Genomic DNA, 12,033 nt, shown 5'->3' with positions numbered 1-12,033 from the left:
GGGAGAGATAAGGCAGCGGAGAGTGAAAGGACACGGCAGGAACGTGGTGTGAGTCTAGTCAAAAGAACGAAGAGGGGAGCGGTGACAGGGGCGAGGAGAGGAGAACAAGGAGAGCCAGGGAGGCAGAGAAAGGTGTGGCGTTTGCCGAAAAGGAAGGGCGAGTCGAACATTCTGAATGAGGAAGAGGAAGGGCGGAACGGGAACAGTGAGTAGAGGCGGAGGAATAGAAGATGTGAGTTGCAGCAGTGGGGTAGAAGACGAGAAGAACGAGGAAGGAGGTGAAGAAACGAGGAGGGAAAGTAGTATACAAAGCAGGTGACCTGCCAATTGAAAAGTAAGGAAGCGGAAGTCTGGTTCAGAAGGAGGAGAAAAAGAGGGGGTGCATTTGGAACGAGAGGGTCAGGGAAACGCAGTGAAGGAGGACAGTAGAAAAGTAGATGGGGAAGAGGAGATAGTGGGGAGAAATGAAGGAACGTGAATGGGAAACACGAGTGGAACTCGGAGGTAGAGGACAGGGGAGGTTAAAAGGACAAAAGAGGATGGAGTGGCCTGAGAGAGGATGAGGGGAGAGAATACGTGAGAAAGGATGGGGGAGGAAAGCGAGAATGGAGAAAAAATGCTAAAGACGGCTAGACGGGTGAGGGGGGAGAAAGAAGAAACGAGGAGGGAGAGAAGACAAGAGGGGTTGGGAGGAGGGGCTACAGGGAGAGAGAGACAGGTGAGGAGGGGAAAGAGAATGAGGTGGGGAAGAGAGTGATAGAAGAAGCCAAGCAGAGAGGAGGTGTGATGAGAGGAGACGCGGCGATAACGTGTTACATATTGGTATGTTCCGGCTCACGTCAGGAGCTTATAAACTGGGAGCGGAGCTCTCCCGCAGTAATTGCTAGCGGTGATGCACGCAGAGCCGCTGCTGCTGCCGCCGGGAGCCGCACACTGACACAGCACGCACAGGGCGGGCGAGGGGCGGCAGCATCTCCCCGGCTGCGCGCTCCAGCACTGCAGCACTGCCTGCCCGGCCCGTGCGCCCTGGGGGCCAGGCCGGGGTGTGGCTCGCAGGGAGCGGTGCACGGAGGACGCCACCGGGGCCGAGAGGATTGCTCGAGACGGAACTGGGATGCTTTGGGGATGGATGCGGTGAGGCTGCCGAGGCTGTGATCAAGGAGCCGGTTCCCACAGGCGGGCGAGCTCGCGGCAGCGCAGACGGGTGAGTGTGCGCCGTGCAGCTCTTCTCTCTTACTACTGACCGACAAGCGGGTGCAGGGTCGACCCTTGCGTGGGGGAGGGCTTCTAATCAGAACTGCGGGCGCCTGACTCTGAGATGCCTGGGGATAGCTCCGGCTTCGAGGCGTGGGCGCTCCGCTCCTACCACACGCAGTCCTGCGCTGGGCCATCTGTCTCCGAGGTGTGTTATCCTCTCCCGTCGCACACAGCCCTGCTCTGAGACATCCGGCTTCGAGATGCGTGCTCCCACCATTCCACCACGCACAATTCTGCTCTGGGGTACCTGCCTGTGAACTGTGGGACACTTGTACTTGCTATTCTTGTTTCTAAGCACTCCTTACTCTGGGGTCCTTCACTATGAGGTGTGTGCTGCTCTCAATAACATATTCTTTCCTACGCTACTGGGCCACGAGGTTTCTCTCTCTCATCTCTCCCCCCTGCATCTCACACTCTCCCCCTCTCAACTTTTTCCTCTGCACCTCAAACTCTCATCTCGCTCAGCATCTCTCTCCATCCTCCACTCACTCATTATCTCTCTCTCTCTATCTCTCTTCCTCTGCATCTCACACTCTCCACACGCTCAGCCTCTCTATCCTTCTCCCTACTCCACCCCTCTCTCTCTCTCTTTTACCCCCTGCATCTCACACTCCCACACTCCCTCCTCTCTCTCATTTCTTTTTCCTTTGCATCTCAAACTATCATCTCGCTCATCATCTCTCTCCCTCCTCCACTCACTCTTCCTCTCTCTCCCACGCTCAGCCTCTCTATCCCTCCCACTACTCTTCTCTCTGTCTCTCTCTCTATCTCTTCCCCTGTATCTCTTTTTCCTCTGCATCTCACACTCTCCCCCTCGCTTAGCATCTCTCTCCCTCCTCCGCTCACTCTCTCTCTCTTTTCTCTCTTCCCTGCATCTCCCACACAGCCTCCTCTCTCTCTTTCTCTAATTTCTTCTTCCACCGCATCTCACACTCTCCCCTCGCTCATCCTCTCTATCCCTCTCCCTCTCTCTCTCTTCCTCTGCATCTCACACTCGCATACTCCGCCCCTCCTCGCTCTCTCATCTCTTCCCCCTCTGCATCTCACTCTCTCCTCGCTCAGCATTTCCGCCCCTCTCTCCCCTTCCCTCCGCCTTTCTCTCCTCCGCTCTTGCGATGTCTCCCTCTCTCTCTTTCCTGTCTCTATCTCCCTCGCGCTATGTCACTCTGTGTGCAAACAGGGTCCTGTTCTGGAGTGTAGCCGACGCGTCGTCTCTCTCACGCATTGCCGTGCTGTGGAATATCAGAGCGAGTTGCGGGCTTCTGCCTCTCTCAGGACCCACATCGCTTCACTGCAATCCCAGGTTCCCAGGCGTGTGGTCCTCTGGCTCTGCCCTACGCGTCTGCGAGGCGTGTGTTCCTTTCTCTACGCACACATTTCCGCTGAGGGGTAGCACGCTCTGAATTGTGGACCTCCTTCTCTGCATGCACTACATACTTCCCAAGCTATCGGGACTGCAAGTTGAAAGCATTGGGTGATTTGAGCGTCCTTTGAATTCTACGGAGTGTGAGCTGCGTCCAGGGTGGGTGATATCTTGGAATGAGGTGCGTGCTTGCCTGTCTTGCATGCGCAGTCCTGCTCTAGCATATGTGTCTGAGGCGTGGGCGCCTCTCCCCCAATAGAACAAGCTGGTGTGGCTCTGTTTCTGCACACATCGCTCTGCCATGAGATATCCGGCTCTGAGGGGTGTGGTGTGTGGTGCTTTCTCTGCAGGCAGAACCTTGCTTTTACTGTAGTGAGCGTGCCTTTCTCTGCATAGGCCACCATGCTGTAACATGCTAGGCAGGGAAACCTGTTCCACACGTGCCTATATCTCCCTGTACACGTATTCTTGTTGTTGGATACTTGCCACTTGGGGGTAGGGGGGTGGTGAGTAGAGGGCGGCTCTGGGGTAGCTGGTTATCTATCTACGTTCTTGTATTGCGCCACTAACCCGAAGGCCTCAGGGCACACACAGAAGAAGAAAGGAGACAGACAACAGACAACAATAACAAACAGAGAAACAAAAAACAGAGATCCATGAGAATCCAGTACTCATAGAGGCCAAAAAAGATGGTAAGATATGGCGGGATACAAGAATCCGTACCAAAGTACTGTGCCAAAAGAAATAGATTTATCATAAACTTTGTCAAACAGGCAGGTCTTTAACTGCTTCTTAAAGATAAACAAGGAATCACTATTAGCAAGATATTTGGGAAGTGAATTCCATAGAGCCGGTGCCCATGAGTCAAAGCTTGCACCTCCAGATCTTTTCAGGGTAAATGGAGGTTGAACCAAGACAATATTACTGCTTGAGCGCAGAGGAGGGGTAACTAGTTTCTTTTTTAGCCTAGCAGTAAAATAAGATGGAGCTTTACCATATAGGCATTTAAACACAATGGTTAAACCTTTATGTTGTAGTCGCTGTTGCACTGGCAGCCAATGTAGGCTGCGCCTGGCATCGGAAACATGCATATTGCGCTTGAGGCCCCTTACAGCATGTACTGCACTGTTCTGTATGACCTGCAAGGTTTTAAGATTGGCCTGCAAAGTACCAATCATCAGACTATTACAATAATCCAGCTTGCAGTTTGCAATTGCAGCTGCGATCAGAGCAAGATTTTCTTTGGACAGATATGGACGTATCTGCCATAAAAGCTGGATATAATAGTGGCAGGAGGATTTAAGGTAATTAGTCTGACGGGTAAAATGTAGCTGAGGGTCAAAAAAGACCCCCAGAGTTTTGACAGATTTAGATACAGAAATAACATGTTGACCAATCAAAAAGTTGTCATAAATTGTATCAAGTTTCTTTAATCTCTGCTGGGTACCTAAGATCAGCAGCTCAGTTTTGGCATTATTGACGGCTAAAGAGTTTATCCACTTCTGAATTTCAGCAAAGATGGAATTGATATGCTCTGCATCTTTTAGATACTCACCAGTAAGTTTGATGAAAATCTGCGTGTCGTCAGCATAATTGGCAAAATAAATGCCCATAGCTGACAAAATAGCGCAGAGAAGACGTGAGTAAATATTAAAGAGTAAAGGCAGAAGACATGAGCCCTGTGGAACACCAAATAATAGTAGGGATGTAATGGAGTAAGTGTTGTCCTTTGTTACCCTCATGTTCCGTGGGCTCAAGAATGATTTGAACCAGGCTGATGCTTTAGAAGAACATTTACCAATTGTGATTAGTCTATCCGCCAGAAGTTGGTGATCGACTAAATCGAACGCGGCGGATAGATCTAATAACAACAACAGGGCTGTGTGATCTTTGTCAACAAGACCAGCAATGTAGGAATTTAAATTCCGCAGCGCAGTCTCAGTCCCATGATTGGGGCGAAACCCAGATTGTCGGGAGGCTAGTATGTCGTGTTCCTCGATAAAATTTTGATATTGGCAATACGCGATTTTGTCAAGGATTTTCAACATAAAGGGAACATTGGTAATTGGATGATAATTTCCCGTAATGTCTTGTTCTGGTATGCGACTGAGGTGCAGGCCCTGCTGAAGAAGTGCAGGGACCCATTTCAACAAGATTGTTGCCCACCTTTGCTTGGAGTGGAAAACAATTTGGGCACGCCCCCATCCCCACTGGGTGGTGCATACATTATAATGGAGACAAATACAGCTGGAGCTTAGTAGCCACCAATTACCACTAGACGGCCAACCAGCTGAGGGCTGAATCACTAAATGCCTATCACCTTGTTGTCTTTTAATACCAGTTTCTCTGCATCAGCCACTTGCTGACAAAGAGGAATACATAGCTTTTCAGTGGCCATTTATTGATCCAGCTCCCTGCTGGCTGGCGTCTCATGATAATTGGTCGTTATTAACACCCAGGTGTATTTCTCAGCTTTAAATTAGCACTTTGCATGCTCGCATTATAAGTTTCAATGGCTGGAGACTTTTTGCCATCACTTGGCAGCGACAGGATGAGGGCTCCAGCAAATGGAGCTTGTTGCGCAAGTACTTCAAAGTGCACATTTAAAGCCCAAGAACAAAAGTAACATAGAAGGGAATAAATTCCCATGATTTAAGACTGCATACTGGTAACATGGGGGCGGCAAATGCTGCCCCACCCCTGAGTCTCGAGGCCCTTTTCATTTGAAATGGTGGACAGGCCCTGATGCAATCCCTTCTGAGGTGAATGCTCCTATCTCTCTCCACAGAGGGCGCGATTCATGGAATTATTTGCGAGGAAATGGGGTATTTGCACGCCAAACTGCATGCAAATTCGCATTTGTCGATACATGGAATCGAATGCGCAGTACTTTTCCTGGACTTGTGTGGAGTTCGCGCAAACACGGCACGTCTCTGCAAGCCATCAAGGGCCTTGCGCGAGACTCCACGCAGAGCGTTGGCATGGCTTGCGCAGAGGGCAGAGAATGGGGCAGAATACCTAAAATAGGGAAGAGCTTGCAAATAATTGGGCACACTGATGGAGGCCCTGCATGCAGTCCCTCGCATGTCCACAATTGCTCGGCACAAGAAGTATTTGTGGTTTTGATCGTGCAACCTCATGGCCAGGAAATGGCCACGGAATTCCTTCATACTTTCTGCCACCAGAAGGCATGCTTAAGTACACTTGCACATGGGAATCGCAGTGCAGAGGTGGGGTTGCATGTCGTATATAGGTGTGTGCACACAACCGGGATTCCGCTCTAATTTAGGGGTGTGTGTACGCAGTTTAGCAGGGTGCAGGAACGGTTTATGGGGGTTTGCATGCAGATTTCCTGAGTAATTAACGAGTTACGATTTAATTGTATATGCATGTTGTCGGGGTGCTGGATATAGTTATGGGGACGCCACGCAGGGTCCCCGAGATGCAGGACTGTTTGTGAGGGACACTACACACTATTTGAAGGGTACATGTATTTTGTGCCTGGGGGAGGGCACAAAGGTAGCTGTTCTGACTGTTGATGCTTTGTGTGCTGGTGTGTCGGAGCGCTTCGGCCTCGACTTGCGATAACAGTGACTTGGCGCTGTAAATGTAATGAATATGCAGGGCACACATTTTTCTTTCTGCACACAAGCTCACGCAGTGCCCTTCTCGCCACACGGCCCTTGCAGGATTTCTGTGCACATTGCCATGAATCAGGCCCATAGTGTGCAGCTCTGGGATTCACCAGTCATGGGTGGATGCCTCTCTCTCTGCACACACAATGCTGTTCTGCGTTGCCTGGGTCTAAAATGGATGCTCGTCTCACTTTGCAGATGGTGCTGCTCTGGAACAACCATGTCCGATGGAATTCTTCTCTCTCTCCTCACAGAAAGGGCAACTCTGGGATACCTGGGTGGATGATCCTCTTTCTGCACACACAGTGCTTGTCGCTGATACTGAGGTCTGAGATGGATTCTTGTTTCTCTGAATGCACTGTGCTGCTCTGCGAGACCCGCGCATTTACTGGATGCTCCTCTCATTTCACACAGTGCTGCTCTTGGAGAACCGGTTGGGCTGTCTGTACTTCCGCTCTCTATATAGTAGAGGAGAGGCACAGAGGACCCCAGCCAAGATTCTCTATTGTGGTAGCAATGGACGAGTAATCAAGGCCTAGCTTCTCAGGAGGTGATGAGGGCTGGTTCTTAAGTACAGTGTAGTCCCCAAGCACCCACAAAGGAATGTCCGCACACTGTATCGGTTTAAAACAGTCTTTATTATTATTATTATTATATTAGAGTATTATATAGAATATTATTAATATTCAAAGTTGTACAGGATCACAATAACTCACTTTGCACTCGGAAAATCAGCAATGGCAAATATATACAGTTCTAAAGTGGTAACACAAATGTTATTTGATCTCATTAAAGTGCATACAGTCAGAATGACACACAGATCAAAATAAAGAGGAAACCAGCAGTAGAGAGAGGAGGGAAAGTAAGATGGTTGAACAATTGGCAAGATGCGGTCGCTACCGTTAAACACAGCTCTGTGTGCAGATCCCCCCCCACCTGGGCAACCTGTAGGATAACGATACAAGCCCAGTCCATATATTGTTCACACTAGACTTCCCAATAGTTGTGCAACCCCAAAGTACTTGGCCTTGTAGCGTTCCTCGTCGGGGAATCGACGGCCCTTCTTGAGTGCTCTCCCTTTAAGTCAGGAGTCACAGGTCATCAAACGTCTGCCTGTTCCCTGCTCGTTGACAGGGAAACGGAAACGTCCTGCAAGGAAGAGGCGTGCGGGGCACCTCAGTGTGGATAGTTCCGGACAGCAAAGAGTTTGAAGAAATGTGGCCCAGCAAGGGCGTCGGGTCGTTGGCGTCTCTGTGGTCTTTGGGTGGCGGGAAACCCACCGGTGGATGCTCCTCGGCGCGTCAACGGTCAGGCCTTCTCCAGCAGGACAAAAACAAACAGGTGATGGCTGGAAGGTTAAGAATGAATCTTAACCACTGGCATTGCTCTGGGCAACCCTCCAGACCACCGTTCCTTGCCTGCCAAGCCATTACAGAAGGGAAAGACCATATGCAAATCAGGCTTGGCCCCACCCCAAAAGGGGCAGTCCAGCCCAAACTGCTAGGCCACATCCCTTCTGCACGAGACCACAAGCATCCCCAAACATGTTTCGCCCTTGTTGGGGCTCATCAGTGAGGAGTAGCTTGGGTCTCTAGGCCTAGCAGGCACAGGACCCACGTCTGGGCATACCCTTCCCACTCAGGGTGACAAAGCAAAAACAAAGAGGTGATGGCTGGAAGGTTTAGAATGAATCTTAACCACTGGCATTGCTCTGGGAAACCCTCCAGACCACCGTTCTTTGCCTGCCAAGCCATTACAGAAGGGAAAGACCATATGCAAATCAGGCTTGGCCCCACCCCAAAAGGGGCAGTCCAGCCCAAACTGCTATGCCACATCCTTTCTGCACGAGACCACAAGCATCCCCAAACATGTTTCGTCCTTGCTTCTCCAGCAGGATATAGCGGCGGCGATGCGGACGAGAGCGTCCTTTGATTCGAAAGTTCTTAGGCAAACGGGAGCACAGCGGCTCCAGTCGGCGACGGCAGTCGTCGACAGTTGCGGACAACTGTCCGGGCGCTTCTCTTTGGAGTTCTGCAGCAGTCCCCGCATTGGGTCGGCAGCCTGTCGAAGGTCTGTCTACCAGGGAGCTTTGGCAAAGATCAGCTGGTGCACGATGGTCCCTTGTAGCTCGGGAGGAGGGCACCTTACCAGCTCCTCACTGGGTCAGTCATTGGAGGCGCAGCAGCTTTCAGATTGCGAAGGAGAGTAGCAGCACTTCTTCTCTTCCAGCAGGGCTTCAAGGTCAAGCATCCGTTTTACTACAGTTACTCTTCGTAGGTTGGGCTTCAGCTGTGAACACTTCTGAGCACGACTCCTAGCAGTGTGATGTCTCCAGATATACTGTTCTCCCGTTCATTCCGCTTGGTCACACTTAAGCATCCAATCACTACAAAGGGCATTCATGCAGGCAGGCAACCAATCAGGTGCACAGTGCCTTCAGGCTAGTCACTTCTCTCCAGACACTCACAACAAGTTGTGTATTGGGACAAGTACCCAGCCACTCAACACTCCACACTGCATTCATACCAGTTTTGGGCAGGGCTGTTTCAGTCATTATGTCAAAAACCAAATACTAGACATCCACAGCACAGAATGCGTATTTGTCAAACACTCTATTCATGCAGGTCCCACCCACAGGCGTACCAACAACATATGGACGTTGAGAAGGCTCCAGCCAGTCTGGTCGGCACTTCCCCACACTACCATATATGGAACTTCCATCCAACAGCCAGTCAGGGGGAAGGGACTTTGGGAAGATCATGGTAACAGGTGATGGAAGGCAAGAGGCCACGGGGGCCATTTTGTCTCCATCAGGAATCTACCGATTCCAATGACCGGGCCTGGGCATCCCAAAATGGAGGATGCTCAGGGCACCAGTCAATTCAGCACGGGGCTACCACCAGCCCGTACCCTGCTCTGCGGGTCACACACAGGTACCCAAAAACATACACTAGGAGCACAGGGTTGCACTCCCACCCATGGGTGCCATAAGGGTATACAATGGGTCTGTACACCAAACCAAAAGAGAGCTGCACCACCAGGAGTCCCACATGAACTCCTACGTGGAAAACACGGCAGAACACACAATAAAAAGCAGTAAAGGACAAGGATACGGAGGTCATGTCCCTCCGATGCATTTCCAGCATCACACCGGGCATGTACTGGATGCTCTTCTCAGTTCACACAGTGCTGCTCTGGGGAACCTGGTTCTGTGCTGGATGCTCCCCTCAGTTCACACAGTGCTGCTCTGGGAAACCTGGGTGTGTGCTGAATGCTCCTCTCAGTTCACACAGTGCTGTTCAGGGAGAGGCGGGCATGTGCTGATGCTCCTCTCAGTTCACGCAGTGTTGCTCTGGGAGACCCGGGTCTATGCTGTATGCTCCTCTCAGTTCACACACTGTGCTGTTGTGGGATCCCTCGGTCTGTGGAGAATGCTCCTTTCTCTTTCTCTGAGCACAGGGTGCTTCTCTAGGATTATTAATTCTGGGCAAGATGCTGCTCTTACTGCACACAAAGTGCTATTCTGCGATAACCAGATCTGAGACCGACATTTCTTTTTCTTTTAAAAAAAAAAAAGTGCTGCTCTGGAATCCTCTGGTCTGAGGTCGATGTTCCTCTCTGCAAACATAATGCTGCTGTGGCATACCCAGGTGTGAGGCGGATGTGCCTCTCTCTGCACACACAGTGCTGCTCTGGGATACCAGAGTCTTGGGTGGTTATTCAACTCTCTGCACAAACACTGCTGCTTTAGGACACCAGGGCCAGAGAGGAGTTCTTCCTCTCTCTGCACACGCACTGCTGCTCTGGGATACTCGGGTCGGAGGTGGATGTTGCTCTCCTTGCCAACATAATGCTGCTGTGGGATACCCAGGTGTCAGGGGGCCTCTCTCTGCACACACAGTGCTGCTCTGGGATATCAGAATCTTAGGTGGATATTCCTCTCTCTCTACACACATTGCTCTAGGACACCTAGGACAAAGAGGGGGATTGTCCACTCTCTGCACACACACACTGCTGCTCTAGGACACCTAGGTCAGTGAGGGGATCATCCGCTCTCTGCACATACAGTGCTGCTCAGGGATACTCGTGTCTGAGGTCGATGTTCCTTTCTCTGCAAACATAATGTTGCTCTGGGATAGCCAGATGTGAGGGGATATGCCTCTCTCTGCAGACACACTGCTGCTCTAGGACACTTGGTTCAGAGAGGGGGATCTTCTTCTCTCTGCAAAAACAGTGCTTCTCTGGGATACTCGAATGGAGGTTCCTCTCTACGCAAACGTAATGCTGCTCTGGGATAGCCAGGTGTGACGGGGATATGCCTCTCTCTGCGCACACAGTGCTGTTATGAGATACCAAAGTCTTGGGTGAATATGCCTTTCTCTGCACACACACTGCTGCTCTACGACAACTGGGTCAGAGAGGGGGTCTTCTGCTCTCTGCACACACACACACTGCTGCTCTGGGATACCAGAGTCTTAGGTGGATATTCCTCGCTCTGCAAGCACACTACCGCTCCAGGACACCTGAGTCAGAGAGTGATTTCTTCCTCTCTTTGCACACACAGCGCTTCTCTGGGATACTCGGGTCGGAGGTGGATGCTCCTCTCTCTGCAAACGTAATGCTGCTCTGTGATACCGACGTGTGGGGGGGTGCCTCTCTTTGCACACACACTGCTGCTCCCGTACACCTGGGTCAGAGAGGGGGGTCTTCCTCTCTCTGCACACACAGTGCTGCTCTGGGATACTTGGCTCGGAGGTGGATGAACCTCTGTTTGCAAACATAATGCTTCTCTGCGATACGCTGGTGTAAGGTGGGTGTGTCTTTCTCTGCACACACAGTGCTGTCCTGGGATACCAGAGTGTTATGTGGATATTCCTCTCTCTGAACACACACTGCAACTCTAGGACACCTATGCCAGAGAGGGGATCTCCCTCTCTCTGCACACGCAGTGCTGCTCTGGGATACTCGGGTCTGAGGTGGATGTTCTCTCTTTGCAAATATAATACTGCTCTGGGATAGCCAGGTGTGAGTGGGGTGTGCCTCTCTCCGCACACACAGTGCTGCTCTGGGATACCAGAGTCTTAGGTGGATATTCCTCGCTGTGCACACACACTACTGCATCCAGGACACCTGAGTCAGAGAGGGGGTCTTCCTCTCTCTGCACACACACTGCTGCTCCAGGACACCTGTGTCATAGAGGGGGATCTTCCCCTCTCTGCACACACCGTGCTGCTCTGTGATACTTGGGTCGGAGGTGGATGTTCCTCTCTTTGGAAGCATTATGCTGCTCTGCGATACCCAGGTGTAAGGTGAGTGTGCCTCTCTCTGCAAGCATAGTGCTGCGCTGGTAGACCAGAGTCTTAAGTTGATACTACTCTCTCTGCACACACACTGCTGCTCCAGGACACCTGGGTCAGAGACGGGGATCTTCCTCTCTCAGCACACAGTGCTGCTACAGGATACCCAGGTGTGAGGGGGTGTGTCTCTCCCTGCAAACACACAGAGCTGCTCTGGGAAACCAGAGTCCAAGGTTGATAATCCTCTCTCTACACACACACACTGCTGCTCTAGGACACCTAGGTCAGAGAGAAGATCTTTCTCTCTGCACACACAGTGCTGTTCTGGTATACTCGAGTCTGAAGTCGATGTTCCTCTCTCTGCAAACCTAATGTTGCTCTGGGATAGCCAGGTGTGAGGGGGATGTGCCTCTCTCTGCGCGCACACACAGTACTGTTCTAGGATACGAAAGTTTTAGGTGCGTATGCCTTTCTCTGCACA

At 51.2% G+C, this 12,033-nt stretch overlaps 1 protein-coding gene across 2 annotated transcripts in view; it reads left to right on the top strand.

Annotated features, from left to right (window-relative positions):
* The first annotated feature begins 875 nt into the window (after positions 1-875).
* PHF24 (PHD finger protein 24) overlaps positions 876-12,033 on the top strand; it is a 615,791-nt gene continuing 604,633 nt past the window's right edge. The window contains exon 1 of one of the 2 annotated variants that reach the window (XM_069626819.1): positions 876-1,204. The gene's annotated coding sequence lies outside the window, so the exon portion shown is untranslated. The remainder of the gene's footprint in view (positions 1,205-12,033) is intronic. The other variant, XM_069626820.1, reaches the window with a different exon arrangement.

This window comes from Ambystoma mexicanum, chromosome 6p (assembly GCF_040938575.1).
Source record: "Ambystoma mexicanum isolate Mex_15411 chromosome 6p, UKY_AmexF1_1, whole genome shotgun sequence".
NCBI lineage: Eukaryota > Metazoa > Chordata > Amphibia > Caudata > Ambystomatidae > Ambystoma > Ambystoma mexicanum.
The sequence above is the reverse complement of the archived record's forward strand: the minus strand, read 5'-3'. Positions and strand labels throughout refer to the sequence as shown.